Source organism: Seriola aureovittata, chromosome 6, assembly GCF_021018895.1.
Source record: "Seriola aureovittata isolate HTS-2021-v1 ecotype China chromosome 6, ASM2101889v1, whole genome shotgun sequence".
Taxonomy (NCBI): domain Eukaryota; kingdom Metazoa; phylum Chordata; class Actinopteri; order Carangiformes; family Carangidae; genus Seriola; species Seriola aureovittata.
Genome location: NC_079369.1, coordinates 5523992 through 5539693, shown reverse-complemented (window position 1 = coordinate 5539693; position 15702 = coordinate 5523992). Strand labels below are relative to the sequence as shown.

Genomic DNA, 15702 nt, shown 5'->3' with positions numbered 1-15702 from the left:
GTAATACAGAATATTACCGAACAACAAATAACTCGTAACGTAGCAAAATGGGAATCATCTTGTCTTGGGTGAACTAAACAGCTCTAGGTCAAAACTGTAGGAGCGACATGAAAGACAAGTACTGTAGCTTAAGGAAATGCATTTAAGTGGAATGTCTGTCTGTTTGTGTCCCCTGCTCTCACAAAGACACACAAACAATCAGCCGTCCTCAATCTTCAACCACTTCACATATTCTGACTATAGAAAAACAGAGTATTCACTTCACTCAGCAGCGGCAGGCTGAAACTCACTGTAACACACCACAGCCACACACACTCTTTGTATTCTTTGTAACCTATAATTTAGATTTCATGATTGATTTGGATTTGGAAATCAGCCATTGTGTTTTCAGACTGATACACCTATATGTTTTTCTTTGGGTCACTTTCCATAACACACATTCTTTGCTTCCCAGTGTTTGGACAATACAACTAAGTCTTTTTATAGTTACATAAATTTAGATATTTTTTTGGCATAGACCAGTCCTCTGATGGCTGGTTTATGAAAAGGGGTCTCTATTCAGATCTTTTATGGGACTGACGGCACACCACGGCTCTAAAGAGATTGTCCTTAAAAGAAAGATTAAAAGGGAGCATGGTTTATGTTTACCTGACGAAGACCTCTTGTGGCCATTTGAATTATGATTCTTGTATCACAGGAGCAGGGGCAGAATTAGCATGACATTATTAGCACCACAAAACCCCAGGAGGCAGCTAGGTTGGCTCAATCGTTGTGTTTCCCATTTTCTACCAAACATGATAACCTAACCTTAACTACGGACAAAAAAACGATGTTTTATTAAACACTGAGGTGGCAGATCAGTTGGTAGTCGTATCGGTTTTGGATGGCACTAACAAATGATGTCATCCTGCTGACAGGGGCATCACATCAAAGAACATCTCATTTTGGACGGCAACAACAAATGACATATAGATTTAATTTGTAGACCTGCTCTGCTAACATTATTTATAGCTCAATACATACAGTCCCTCTGCCAAACTGCACAATCCTTAACATCAATTAACTAATCAATTGTGGGCCATGAACTAAATTTCCTTCTAATATATAATGATATTATTCATTCATTCATTCATTCATTCATTATTAATATAAATATAAAAAAAATCACAAAAAAACAGTGCAAAGACAAAGTCTTCTTTAATTACAATATCGTAAACAGTATAAAACTAACAGGGCCGATCTGACTTCCAATAAGTGCCTTTGTTCACATTTAAACAAAGTATTCTGTCTGTTTTCCACACCGTTGCTGACTGTTAGCTGTTGGTCCCTGCTATTGGAGAAGGCTGGCTGTCTATTGTTCGGGCTGTTGACCAGGGAGTGTAGTCAGTGTTCTAGCCTGTCAGTCTGGATCAGTGCGCTGTGCATCCTCGGCTACTACGAACAGAGTTAAATTCCAGCACTGAGCCTCCAGCGCTTCACACACGAAGCTCACGCAAGCACACACACCAACACACACATGCTAGCCTAGGGAGCAGTAAGGTATATGAGCACTGAGAGGATGTGTCAGCTCACTTTCCCCCCTTGTCCTGCTCCTCATCCTCTCCTCACCTTCGTTCCCTTTCCTCTCCTTTCCTTTCCTTTCCTTTCCTTTCCTTTCCTTTCCTTTCCTTTCTGCAGGCTCGCAGTGAGTTTGCACATGCTCTATCTAATTTGGTCAAATTGAAGTATAGTAATTAAAACAACACATCAAAATCAACAATACAAGTTTATATAACTGGCTGTAATTAAAGCACTGGACTGGACATCTATCTAGCGCGCGAACACACACACACACACACACACACACACACACACACACACACACACACACACACACACACACACACACACACCTTTTTTTTCAAATTGTGGTCATTACATCAGCAGGAGCAACCTTATAACCTCACACGAAGGATGAGTACATTAAGCACCAATCTGCCTGCACTATATTCAGTTCCATCATCTCAACTGAGCTGAATCGATGTGTGGATATTTTCTCTCAGTCACAGTCAGTCAGTGGGCGTCCATACTAAGCAGCCTGGTGCCGTGAGTACCGTAGCATGGATAAAGTGGAAAGCGACCGGTGTTATCCATGTGGGTGGTGGAAGAGCCGAGCTTTCCTTTTTCTGTTTGGTTCACCTGGCAGACATTTTGTGCCTGGCTGCCAGGAGGGTCAATGGGAAACTGGTGGGTTGGCATGAAACCCGCTTTCTTTGCCACTCTTTGCTCAGCTTGAGATGGATCCCTTCAGGACAGATGAACAGGTGAGTACTGAGCTGCCTCCAGAAGGCGCACACACACACACACACACACACACACACACACACACACACACACACACACACACACACACACACACACACACACATACAATCAAGTGTCAGCATAAGCACATTTAAAAATACACTCAATTATACACGTAAATTTTGAGGAACCTGGGCAGAGGCTGAATCATTTTATCTTGTTCCTGACCTTTTAAATTTTAACTCCCCTGTAGGTATCCAACTTGATTCTTTTCTTGTCTAAATCACTCGACTTGTCTATGCCACCTGTGTTATACCCACTGAGAGTTCAAGTCTGCGTCAGAGACATCATTAACCAGTTGCTCTGAGGTCCATCTGAAAACCTGCCTCCCTGGAGTTCCACAGGGAGCGTTAAGAGGCTAGAAGACATGTGGGATTGTGATGGCCACTGCAGGGACTCTGGTCTGAATGTTATTTCCTTTTTGATGTTGTTTTATAGAAGCTCTAGCTTAAAGGTGTGAAGTTTAATTTTCCTGTCTCAGGACTTTGAAGTTTTTCTCCTTTTTTTTCGAGTTATCTCTTGTTAAAATCCCAGGAAGAGGCCTTGGTTGTCTCTTTTAAGTTAGCGATTTTTGGTACTCAGGCAATTTGTCATTTGTGACAGCAGAGTTTTACATTAGGGCCCTTAAAGTGGTCTGTTGATTGTTGTGAGTTAAGGCACTTAAGATAAAATAAAAACTAAATATTGCTTTTGGCAATGTATGTCACATAAAGGAGTCCCCTTTGGCTCAGAAAGAGTGATGCTTCTGGTGTGAAAATTCAAATCTACACTCACCCAAACAGGAAGTATGCATAGAGAATACAATGAGGATGAGGAGCCCACATAACCTAGCACGTAGGACCAAGTCAGTTTGAGGAGAGAAAAGAGACCTGTTATGTGACACAACACATCTTGCTGCAATGATTGCCAGTCAACATTTGACCAGTCAGATATGCTGGGCACCAGCTGCTCCAGCATGCTTTGCTCAGGGGAAGAGACGGCGACCACAAGACGAGCAAGACTGGGAAAAAATGAAAACAAGAAAAAGCTTAAATGTAAATCTTTGCCAATATATAAACCTCAGCTGCTTCTCCCAAGATAGGAGAGAAGCTCAGTCACCCTCTCTAGCAGCAGCCATTATTATTAAACTATTACCTGAATGTTTTGTTGACGCCTTTGTCTACACTTTGCATTCACCTCTGTTGATCAAGAGTGGTCAATTGACCAGTGGGTGGTCAGATTATGGCCTATCATTACAGGTTTTGGGTGTTAGTTTTAGTTTTAAGAAGCTATATTGTCACCATCTGCTGGGGAATTTAATTCATAACTTTTGAGGAAACGTTACAGAGTAATGTTGACAGAAATGGGAGGGAACTAAATTTGATTTTGACATTTTGGAATATCAGTCTGTTTGATCCTGAATTAGCATGCTTTCTCAGGATTGTACTTATAATAATAATAATAATAATAATAATAAATAGTAATAGTATTAGTTTATATTATTATCATATTACTTTTTTATTTATTAGGTAGAAGTAAAAATATCTTAAAATTCTGCTTAGGGCTTCAATTTAGCCAAGGGGCTGCACTGATCAAGGTTTTCTCTTTGTCAATTACGAGACTATCTTCAAAAATTAAAAAAAATTAATCTTAAAAAATAAAATAAAATACCTATATGTGTATATATATATATATATATATATATATATATAAAAAAATTGGGAAGATGTGGCAGAATCTGGTGACAGTTCTGGTGGTGGTTGAATTTGAGTGAGAAAACAATTCATGAAATTTGAAAGAAGAAAAGTGATCCATAGTTTTGCCCATATTGGCTTCTAAAGTGAAAATGCATGTTACTAATTGTAAAAAAAAAAAAAAAAAAAAAAAAAATGGTATCCAGATCCAACATTAAACCATGCACATTCACAGATTTACTTGAGAGCAAAAATCCAAAATTTCAGCTTCAGGAGCACAATACATGAGCATAATTGAATAAGAACATTAAAGACAGTGCAGCCTTAATGGAGGTAGGTGCTTTCCGAGTGCATCAAAGTTGAGATACAGTTAGCTGTGAAGTATGGAAACCACATGACTGGTTTGTTTTTGTTCCAATTAACAAACATTTGACCTGCCAAAGCATCAATCAAACTGAAAAACTCATACTGATAAAAGTATTTTTTAATCCTCCGCAGGTATCATGCATTTAGATGCGAAAAATATAAATGTTCTGCATAATAAATATTAAAATACAACAAAAATGGGGCACAAAACAAACTTGCATTAAAGGGGCGTCCATCAGCTGAATGGTTAAGATGCATACCACATAACCACAATGTCCATGTTTCCATTCGCTGCAGACGGACCCCTGATGCATGTCATGCTCCTCTCTGCCCTTGTGTCCTGTGTCTCTACAGACTGTCAGCTATCACCTCAAAGCAAAACGCCAAAAAAAAGTCATCTTCACAAAAAAAATTACATTAAAACCAATGTTTACTTCCTACAGACAGAGAAGAGAAATAGTGGAAGAAAACCTTGACAGCTTTGTCTCATAGAGGCAGAGCAGTCTATTAATGCTGCTCCACTTACACTCTTGTTTCTCAGGAACCCCTAAGTCCTTGTAATGCGTGCCTGCACATGGACACATCAACACATACAAAATGCAGTAGGCGCTCCTCGGCCATGTAAATACACACACACACGCGCGCACACACGCACAGTCACACTCTCCGGCCTTGTAACCTTAACAGCCCTATCAGCCTGCCGGCGCAGTCGATCTTTCCAGCTCCATCCCCAGGTGAGCTTTCAGCTGAACCAGACGTGTGAAAGGATTTGAAGCCTTTAAAAAGCGACGCCTCTGGGGCGGACACAAGACGCAGAAGAAGAGAGACAACATCATCATCTCCTTGTATATTAAGCGACCTGGCAAAACATCTGTATTATGCACTTTATTCAATGAAAAGCAATGCACATAGTGGGTAATCTGACTTGCCACGTAAGAATCCTGATAGTTTTGGAAGTGTCCTCTGGTCCTGAAGGTTCTCAAGGTGAGTCATTCTTTTAGACTGCGTACTTGTCAATCATCAGTGATCACATTTGCATGGAAAAAAAAGCAAAACAGCTCGTGTAACCACAGCTGGTGATGTCTTTTATCCGTCTCCTGTACTCAGTCATCTCAGCATGGCAGCCAACTGCTCTCATAACCTAATAACAAGGAGCGAGGGCAGAGGACTTCGGTGGCAATAAGCTAATCATAAGCACAACTGAGTTATACACTCCCCGAGCACTTTATTAGGAACACATGTACACCTGCTTATTCATGCAATTATCCCATTAGCCAATCAGAGGCAGAGGTGAAAAAACAGATGCAGGTCAGGAGCTTCAGTTAATGTTCACATCAAACATCAGAATGGGGACAACATGTAATCCCAGTGAGTTTGATGGTGGCGTGATTATTGGTGCCAGATGGGCTGGTGTGAGCATTTCTGAAGCTTTGATTTTCACACACACACGACAGTCTCTGGGGTTTTTACTCAGAATGGTGCAAACCAACAACAGCCATCCAGTGAGTGACAGTTCTGAAGATGGAAATGGTTTTCTTAATGAGAGAGGTCAGAGTGGAACGGCCAGACTGGTCGGAGCTGACAGAGAGACTACGGTAACCCAGATAACCACTCCTCCATGCCACAAAGCAAAACCGAGGCTGTTTTGAGAGCAAATGGGGCCCCTATCTATTAATAAAGCATTTGACTAGTGCAGTTCATTTGGTCAGTCTGCATAACGCTGTTTGTTTTGTAAATGTTCAATTAGACCTGCTGGCCTGCCATTGGTCCGTCATGACCACAATTCTCCAGCCCCATGCACAATAGACACTACAAAGGTAATCATGTCCTCTGCAGGTCAGACAATACACACACACACACACACACACTTTGTGATTCATCATGCACTGTATGTGCTGACCGACAGTGGACAGTATTAACGTGCCATTGATGTGTAGCATGCTGCTCTCGGTGGGTGACAGTTGGAACATGAGCTACACAACTCACTTGACCGTGGAAATTTATGAAAAACACCACATTATGTTCAATTAAACATTTCTGAAATTTCAGTCTTGGTCATTTTTTAAGTCAAAATGCCAAACAACTTCTGGTCATAGTGGAGCAGCTGCAGAAGATTTGCTGTGGTATGCGATACTAAGCTGCTATTGGACTATCGGTCAGACAAAACCAGCAATTTGAAGACATCACCGTGGGTTTGAGAATTTGTGATAAACATTTTTTTATATTTATTTTTATTCTTACAATATCTTTTATTGACAAAACAATGAATTCAGGATTTAATCTGCAGATTAAAACAAGGCCCTCCTTATTTGACTTCTACAGACACGTACTCCACGGGCACTTGATTTGGCCCTGGAATTTATGTTTATGTAAACTTCATTCCTGGAGCAGAATATGCTGAGACACACTGTAATAACGTCTTCATTCACAGAAAAGCAAGTCAAGTCGGTCAAAAAAGAGAAGACAGAAGTAGAGAGGTACTCCATTCAGCCATCTCACACAAACCATCCCTCAGATAAGCATCACTGAACCAGTGAGGAACCACGAATGGCGATGTCCGCTTGTTTCGGTTTCTAACCCTTTAACAAATGTTGCAGTAGTTGCTATGACCAGACTATAATATTGCATTACATAATATTCTTAGATAAAAACATTTTGCATAACTTTCAGGAGGATTTGATTTCAACTTCATAGCTACCAACATCATCATAACATTCATTATTTTAATAACACAGTAACAGCAGACATGTGCTTGCAATATATTTACAATATGGTCGTTCTGTCACACATCCTCTCTGAGGATTTTTAACAGTTGGATTCCCACAGTTAATTCCATTATTTTTTTTCCAGCATTGTGCTGTCTTTTTTTAGTGTGGGCTGATGGTTTTGTGTGAAAAGCACAACACTTTAGGCTATTTTATGCATCACGTAATGCAATTCATGCAAATACAACAGCATCGCCGGCCCTTCTCAGCTCATTCTGTTGTGTTCACTCAGCAAACTAAGTGAGGAAGAGAGATTCCCACTGTTCTATATAGACCTTTCTGTCAGCAGCCATTTTCAGAGCAGACACCGCAGCAAGTTTGAAGAGCAGGCAAATGAATGTAGTGCTGTTGCGCACTCTGACACTCCCAGTACTGTAGGATCTACAGCATGACGCGGGAAAAATGCTAATTTCAGTCACATGGACTGATCGGACAGTTTGTTATCCTGCATCATCAGCTCACGACGAGCTCGCAAAGATTAAAACAGATTATAATCATTACCAGCTGAGACGGCAGCCCGACCTGATGTTATGAATAATGGCGCCCAGGAAGAGAGAGGATGAAGAAATGTGGCTGGTATACGTGAATGATCAGAAATACCAGTAAGACTGTGGCACTAAAACCCAGTCAATACTGAGTTTCCACTTAGTTATACACTGAAATATTAGTTATTATAAGTTAGAAACATTTTTTTCTGCGTATTGCAACACTGAATTACCATTATATGATAATTATGCTGAGATAAACTGCAAAATATGCTGAAAAATGCTAATAATTTTTGCAGCTACATCATTAGATAAAATGGAACTAATCCAAGTGTCCTATAAATCATTTTATACATTTCTGCATAATTCATCCTGATATATTTTATATCTTTACAAATCCTGGGATTTGGACTTTTTTTTAGAATTGCGTCTTAGAAAGTGCATCTATGCATTGTAACATGAAAATCTCTGCACTGAACCTTGTGCTGACAAAATTATCTACTGGTAGCAGCCACTTCTCTGATGCACTCACTGCCAGGGGATCCACAAAATTACACCTTGAAATGCCCATCCCAAACTCGCAGGACATTCTGTTCCATATATCCTCACCTCCTCCTCGTTTCTCCCTTCCCTGCCCTTGTGTATTACAGCATGCAGATAAGGCTAACCAAGGGTTACACATCCGTATCAGTAAGCACAGAAGTGACCATACATAGAGCAGATGACGAGTCTGCAGTTGCCAGGAGCTTCAACAAGTGTCACCAGCTCATAAACAGGGTTCCCATGCCGAAATAGTGCAAAAATAGTAATATCTTTGACTGCTGCTCGCTGTGTTTCTTATCAGCTCTATCTGTCACCAGTGGTAACAGGTGGGCGTCGGTGCACCATGTGGTCTACTTCATTTGAGCCGGAACAGATTCCTCCCTGATGTCCATCTCTAAATTTGTTATTTGGATACGGCTGTTGGTGGAGTTGTGACTCCCCGGTTACATCTTTGCTGTGATGTCCATTCATTAGATCCCCTCTAACGACTTACATTTTTCCATATATTTTCGTCACGGCTTGTTTCCTTTATAAAATCTCTGTTCGGATTTTTAATTACAAGCATGCAGGTTATTTCTTTTATTTTTCATTCTAAGTAATCAAAACATTGAGATAATTAAAAGAAACAGCATGAGCAGAGGGGTAATGTGCACCTACTGAAGCCCAGGTGCTGCCAAAGGTGTCAAAGCACAACATTAGCCCGACTATCAAAGCATGAGAATAACTGTGGCTTGTTACTTCAGGGATTGTTTCTGCTGTGGTTACTATTGTTTATGGACCCCCCACAGTGCAAAGCATCCGAGTGCCAACAGAAGCTTTTTTAAAAGTGTAATAAACACAGGATGAGGTGGTGATTTTCATAGATGGATGAGCCACATATGTATCGGATCCACTCAGAGGAGAGGAGGCACACCTGTCATCTTCTTTAAAGGGTCACTTCATTCGAATTATAAAACATAATTTCCCACTTAGGTTTGGGTTTTAGTGTGTGAGGGAGCTATTTTCTACTAAAGGTGAAATTAATCTGCATTTTGCCTGATCAGTTCAGCTCTGCACTGACAGCGAATATGATGATATGGTAAATCATACCACAGAGTCATTCCACAGATTCAAAAAAACAACTTATCAAAAGACTCCGTTTGCATAACAGAAATATCCTATTATGAATGACACAGTATAGTCTGTCTTAGCTGCCACGTGGAACTCTTTTTCCAACATGCAGTACACTGGGCAATGAACCACAAACCACCGAAGAACACAAACCATAAACACTGCTCCTCGCGTATGTCTTTACAACCGCTTACCTCACTGAGCCAATTATATAAAGACATATCTATTGAACAATTCAAACTAAGAAGCCTAGTGGAGCAGAATCCCCATTAGCCACGCCTCCACCATCGTCGCGTTCTGGTAAACTGCACCAAACAGGTCGGGCGTGAACACAGCACCACGGCTTTGTAATGTGTCCAATTCAACATACAATTAAAATGGATGTTAAGCAGACATGACTGTTTTCAGTTCGGAACAGCATTATTACTGTGATCATCAAAGTTTACTATATGCTACCTGATAAAGCAGGAAGTACAAACACTGTGTTAAGATTTTATATACGACCATCTCACATTTTTGTACCAAAAGTAATTCTAATCATACACAAGGGAATTGTGTTTTCTTCGGGGAGAAAAGTCTGTGTAATGCATATATAGCATTCTAACATAGCATCCAATTCCCTGTCCAAAAACGATGAGCTACTATGATATATTTTTGCCGGGTTATTTGTTATGCTTTCTCTCTTTTCTTACCAGTTCAGGCCTGCAACTGTCTTTTGATTCCAAATTCACCAGACTACAGTCCATCCAGTCAATATCATCCTGCTGCTAGAGCACAAGCAAGCGGAAAAACAAACTTTTAACATGGAAAAGGAAACAAATTGGAAAACTGAAGTAGGTCTACTTTCTTCACAACTAAAAGTACAGAATGGCTGGGTGAAACCACTTGTGCCCTCTCTGTATCCCTGTCAATACCTAATTTATTTTCTGCTGCCTCAGTAAAGAAAGATGCATATTTAAAACAATGTAATTGTTGTTATTCAGCAGTGTTTCTACACCACTGATTCAATACCACAGCATCTTCACTTTGCCCTTAAAAAAAACACCATCGGGGATAAAACCAGCAACTTCTAGTTATTAGTTGGCCTCTATCTCTAAACTGAGCTGCAGAGACACACACGTTATTCCCTGTCTAACAAGGCGTCATACCAAAACAGTAGGGAGTATTTCCTGATCTGCTACTCCGATGGTTAAGAGAAGTTCAGGCAACAAAAACAATTTTGAGAGGGTCACAGCCAAAAGAAACTAACTTTTTCACTTATGTACAGAAGTTGCATACGTTTTACGCCCAAGCATCCACCCTGAAGAGGTGTTGAGGTGACGTAATGTCACGCTTGTTATCTTTTTGCAACTGAATGTTAATTTCAATATACAACATTTTCTGGAGAGTGAAGTGTCATCATTTGACAAAACGCTTGCTAGAACGTGATACAAGGGAATCATTGAACTTTGCAGTCACCTCACTTTAAGTATTATTGTGCAAGTCATTCATTCCTGCAGAAGAACTTGTTTTTTGTAAGTTTGTGAAGAAAGAGGTGAAATTTTCAAAAGTTCAAACCGCCTCCTCGACATTGTCACTGAAGTAACTAGCAAATTACATCATATGTCCTAACACCATTCACTCTTTCAACCAAGTACGCTCATTTATTTATGTCAATCCTAAATCCCTTTAAATGTTCATCTAACATGACACATTTAATATAGCACAGAGTCTCTCGTGTATTGTGCTCTGCTCCTTCCAAGTCCACATTTCAATTCTGAATAGTCTTGAGTGTTAACATACCCTCCTCCCAAATGCAGCTGGGAAATGAACTTTTGAGGATAAAAGCTTTGTGTACAGCCTTTGAACAGACCTTGAAATTTTGTTTGCATGAAGGTCACCTTCTCGATATGCAGCTCTCTTCGATTTGTGAAAGTCTCGAAAATACCACATGGCCCACGTGGACGACATAACACGCATGATGCTGAAGAAATGAAATGACGTGCACTACATGTACTGTATATATATTTACCATCACAAGGGTTTGCCATTTACAAAGCGTCCCTCTTATGAACTGACACATCACAGCTAAAACACACAACTCAGATTACGGCATGACATGACCACTTGTCAGCCATTCAAGGGCAAACTCTTGATTATAAACTATGAAATTACTTCCTTGACACCTGAATTCACAGTCAGTATTGAGCTTGCTGCTTAGGCTGTAAACTCATTATCAGTCTGTAACATTTGGGAAGGAGTCAAAGGTTCAGCCCACTGTCCCTCAGTCCCCCTGAAGGCTACATCTTCTTAGGCCATGTCCTTGGAAAAAGACAGCCTTTGAATTGGGACACACTTGTGGGACACACTCTCATAAATAAAGCACTCAGGGTGACTGAAAATTGATTGCATCCAATGTTAAATTCTGTCTACCTTCAACTGGTCCTGTCACTATTGCTGTTTGTAAGACAAAATGTAAAAGCTTTGTTGAACTGGGAGGACAATATGCAAGTTCCATGGTATCAACCACTGATATCGTGCAGCCAATGTCCAATACCACGGGCCAGGTTCACATAAAGAAACCCTCAAAGCAAAGCAGGTCATTAAGAAACCAGTTCCCTCCTTTTCACAGACGAGGCAAGAAGAGGAGAGGAGAGGAGGATGTGGGTAAACCAAGCGAGCAACACGTAAAACGGAGGAAAGAAGATGACGACGATGAGCAGTGAGGAGTTTTTTTTTTCCTTGAGGGCTTAAGCAATGTAGATCAGAACCCTTGGGAGACCCCACCTCCACCCCCCCACCCCCCAGAAACAGCATGACCACCTCCACCACCACGCGAGGGCAAGAAACAGAGGGGGGGGGGTGAATAAAACACAAGGAATTTCATTAAAGGTCACAGCCAGATTGTGTCTGATGCCTGCAATTGAGTTTACTACGTGATCCCGTGCCTTTCAGTCTCAAGTATTCAGTCTCAGTATGTGTTCATTAGATGAATTAAACATTTTATCTCTCAGGCGTAATCATCGTTAGCTGCTGTTAAGTTATTCACATGAGACATTACTTATAATTGTGCTTCAACATATTACACAGATGTCACATGTGGCACAGACACTGAACACGCCTTAACGTGCCTGACAGTGTTTGGTTTGGTTTTTTTGATGAAATATATCAGTCCACGTTTGCATTGCATTTGTCTATGGTCTGTTGTCTCTTTGAAACAGCACAGGAGAAGCTGAGGTGCATTCAAGTGGAGCCTTAAGGTGCTGCACTTAAAAACTGAGCAATGGTGGTGGTGGTGGGGCAGCTGGGGTAAGGGGTCACATGCAGTCCAGCCGACCCTGAATCCAACTAGTATCACCCCTGACTATAAATAGCCGATATCTGAACACATAAAATCCCATTAACATTTTGAGCTGCTGTGCTGTCTGACAGTAGCCCTGAACAAAAAGTATGCACGATCACTCAGGCTTGATTAGGCTCATCTGCACAGCAATTCTTTTAATGCCCACATAGTAGCTCAAGCCATGACTAGCATCTCTGGAGCTCATCTCCCCCTCACTCACCCCATCAAAGCCTGGTCCGGGCTGCACCTCTGGGTGTGAGGGGGTGATGGGGGTAAAGTCATTAAAGACTAACTGCCAGGGTCACATCGCAGGCTTCCAGACGTTCTTTCTACTTCAGTTTTGGGGTGGGAGTCCTTGAAGCGCACGCACGCACGCAAACGCGCGTGCGCGTAAACACATATACACACACACACACACACACACACACACACACAAATACCGCATTCATCTAGTTTTATATGGTGATGGTGCCCCCGCAGCGGCCGACGGGCGCAACTTTCCCCCTCCTACTCCTCCTCCTGGATCGGAGAGAGGATAGAGAGACTCTATTCACCATGCGCGGGTGCACGCGCGCGCGCACACACACGCGCACACAGTCCCCCCCCCCCTCCATCCTGACCCCCAGCAATAAGCCTGATAGGAGGTTTGCGTTCATTTGATTAACAAGAAGGAATCCGCGACGAGTATTTTAATAAATCCAATCTCATCTTCAGAATTTAAGTCTGCTCATTCAGACTGTGAATGTGGATTAATAATGAATATGATCGATTAACAGAGGATCACGGTGAGCTGACAGTTTAACATAGAAGATTTACACGCGCGCGCGCACACACACACACAGGTGGTAAACGACGGACGGACGGATGTTTGTTGATTTGTTGATAATTCTCACATTTCCACAGCAGACCAGTGTCTCTCAGAACACCTTCACCACTCAAGCCATTTCAGCCAGAAGCTAACATTTCCGAAGCCGGCTATTTTTCTTTTTTTTTTTGCGCAGCTTGCTGGGTGAGAGTGCTGCTCTGTGCGTCCATGGAGTGAGACAGCCCAAAGTGGCGGACAGAGGCAGAGAGGATGATGCTTTCTGCTGTGTGCATGCGGGGACGCTTCCAACAGCCTCTCTCCATGCACAGTCCCTCTCACCAACCACTAAACCCTTCCATTAAACACAAATAACGTCATGGAGGAGGAAAGAAAATAAAGGCATTCATTATCTCAACATCCACTTGAACTTGTCCTCCACCATCACCACCTCATCTGGGTAATTCTGCCGAGTAAATCATGAACTAACAGCAGCAGCTCACTGCATCGCAGTTGGTTGATTTTTTTTTTTTTACCGGTAAAGTGTTAAAGTCTGAATGTGTATTTACCGTGAAGGAAGGATCCCGTCCGATGTTTTTTTTTTTGTGTGCCACCTCAGAAAATATTCCTCTGTGCGTTACGTCCCGTTAGGATAAGGTGCATTCCTTCCAAAAGCCACATAGCCCCCAAAAAATCTCGACGCTCAAGCGCTGGAAATAAACCTGGGAAATAAGACTGGCGCACTTTTCACTCCAAAGGGTAGAAAACTCTGGTTAAATGCGGTCCAACACTTACACACGCGCGGAAACAAATTAAGGAAACCCTTTTAGTCCAAAACAAGTCCGCTATTAATCCAAAATCTTTTTATTCACAACTATAATAAGAATTATATTCTCGTAGACAGAAGAGAGCCAGCACCTCCAGGTATTCTGACACGCACCGGTCTACATGTTAATGACGGTAATGTTGGAGAAAAAGAAACAAGAGTGGGATTTTTGCCCCCATCGTCCGCTCCTCACGATTCAGGCTGCACTTGGCTGATAAAACACCGTCCTCTCTCTCTGCTCTCTCCTCCTCCTCCCCCTCCTCCTCCCCCTCCTCTCCTCTCCTCCAGCCCCAAGTCTCACTCGGCAGCTTTCATGGAGCAGAGACGCGCCTAGCGGCCTCGGAGGGAACTCCACAGCCACACAGTTCATCCTCACCCCGCCCCCACCGCAGGCTGCTCTTAAAGATACAAGGGGATGCGAGACTTACCCGTGTGTGTGCCTTTCAGGGGAGAAATGATGGGCCATGCATGATAAATTATATTGGTCTTGTTACAAATAAATAATACAGGGAGAGAGATCTGAGTAATATAGAGGCTAACAGCTGTAGGAAAAAACTCTGACCACTTGGCAAAACCAAATTATGAAAATATGAAATAAATGAATTAAAGTAATTAAAACATTGGATTATATTATGATCTTATCATAGACAGTATTGTTTGTAAAACCCTCCAATCTGTAGGCTCCAGAATATTATACCCTCTGTACCATGAGAAGCATAAGAATAAAACTCCCAATAAATACCTTAGAGGAAAAAAAAGAGAAATAGAAAGAGAATAACTTTACAAGCTAATAAAACTGCAAACATATTATGAAATACACAGGACTGAAACTAATGATTATAATCATTATCAATTAATCAGAAAGTCATCCAATCTAGTCTACAATGCCAGAGGTCAGCAGCCCTCCGCTTACACATGACCCGACTCCCGAAGTCCCCTGTTTTCTCGACCCATTTGTCCACCCCAACCTCCTCCCAATGAAGCGGATTTCATCACACATCAGTTTCATGCTCTGTATTGGAACTTTGTTAAATCGCATCATTCCTATTAAACAAAACCAAACTAGTTCTTTACTCTCATCATAGTTACTGTGGCTGTTGGAGGAAGTAAAAGTAAAACGTAGCTACATCAGACAACCTGTGGGTTTGTTTGTTTTTTTACAGGGTGACTGTCTCATCCAAAACCCAAAGAGACTTTCTTAATAAAACAAAGATCTTGTTCTTTGTATATATATATATATATATATATATATAATTTCATTGCTATGCGGACTATATCTGCCCATGAAGCAGAACACCACCATTGCCCCGGCTCTAAACCTCTGTCTTGCTGATAAGAAGTGCTGTAGGTTGCAAAACTCTGAAGAACTAAATGAAGACAAGTCTGAGGATGTTTGGTCCATGCAAAGCTACTATTACATTTTTGGAAGACTTTTGATGTTTGACCTTGAATGCTAAACTCTCACTG

At 41.5% G+C, this 15702-nt stretch overlaps 1 protein-coding gene across 3 annotated transcripts in view; it reads right to left on the bottom strand.

Moving 5' to 3' along the window:
- Nucleotides 1–14450, bottom strand: part of nlgn1 (neuroligin 1) — a 322717-nt gene extending 308267 nt beyond the window's left edge. For all 3 annotated transcript variants that reach the window (XM_056377598.1, XM_056377599.1, XM_056377600.1), the window contains exon 1: nucleotides 13979–14450. The gene's annotated coding sequence lies outside the window, so the exon portion shown is untranslated. The remainder of the gene's footprint in view (nucleotides 1–13978) is intronic.
- Nucleotides 14451–15702: the final 1252 nt, after the last annotated feature.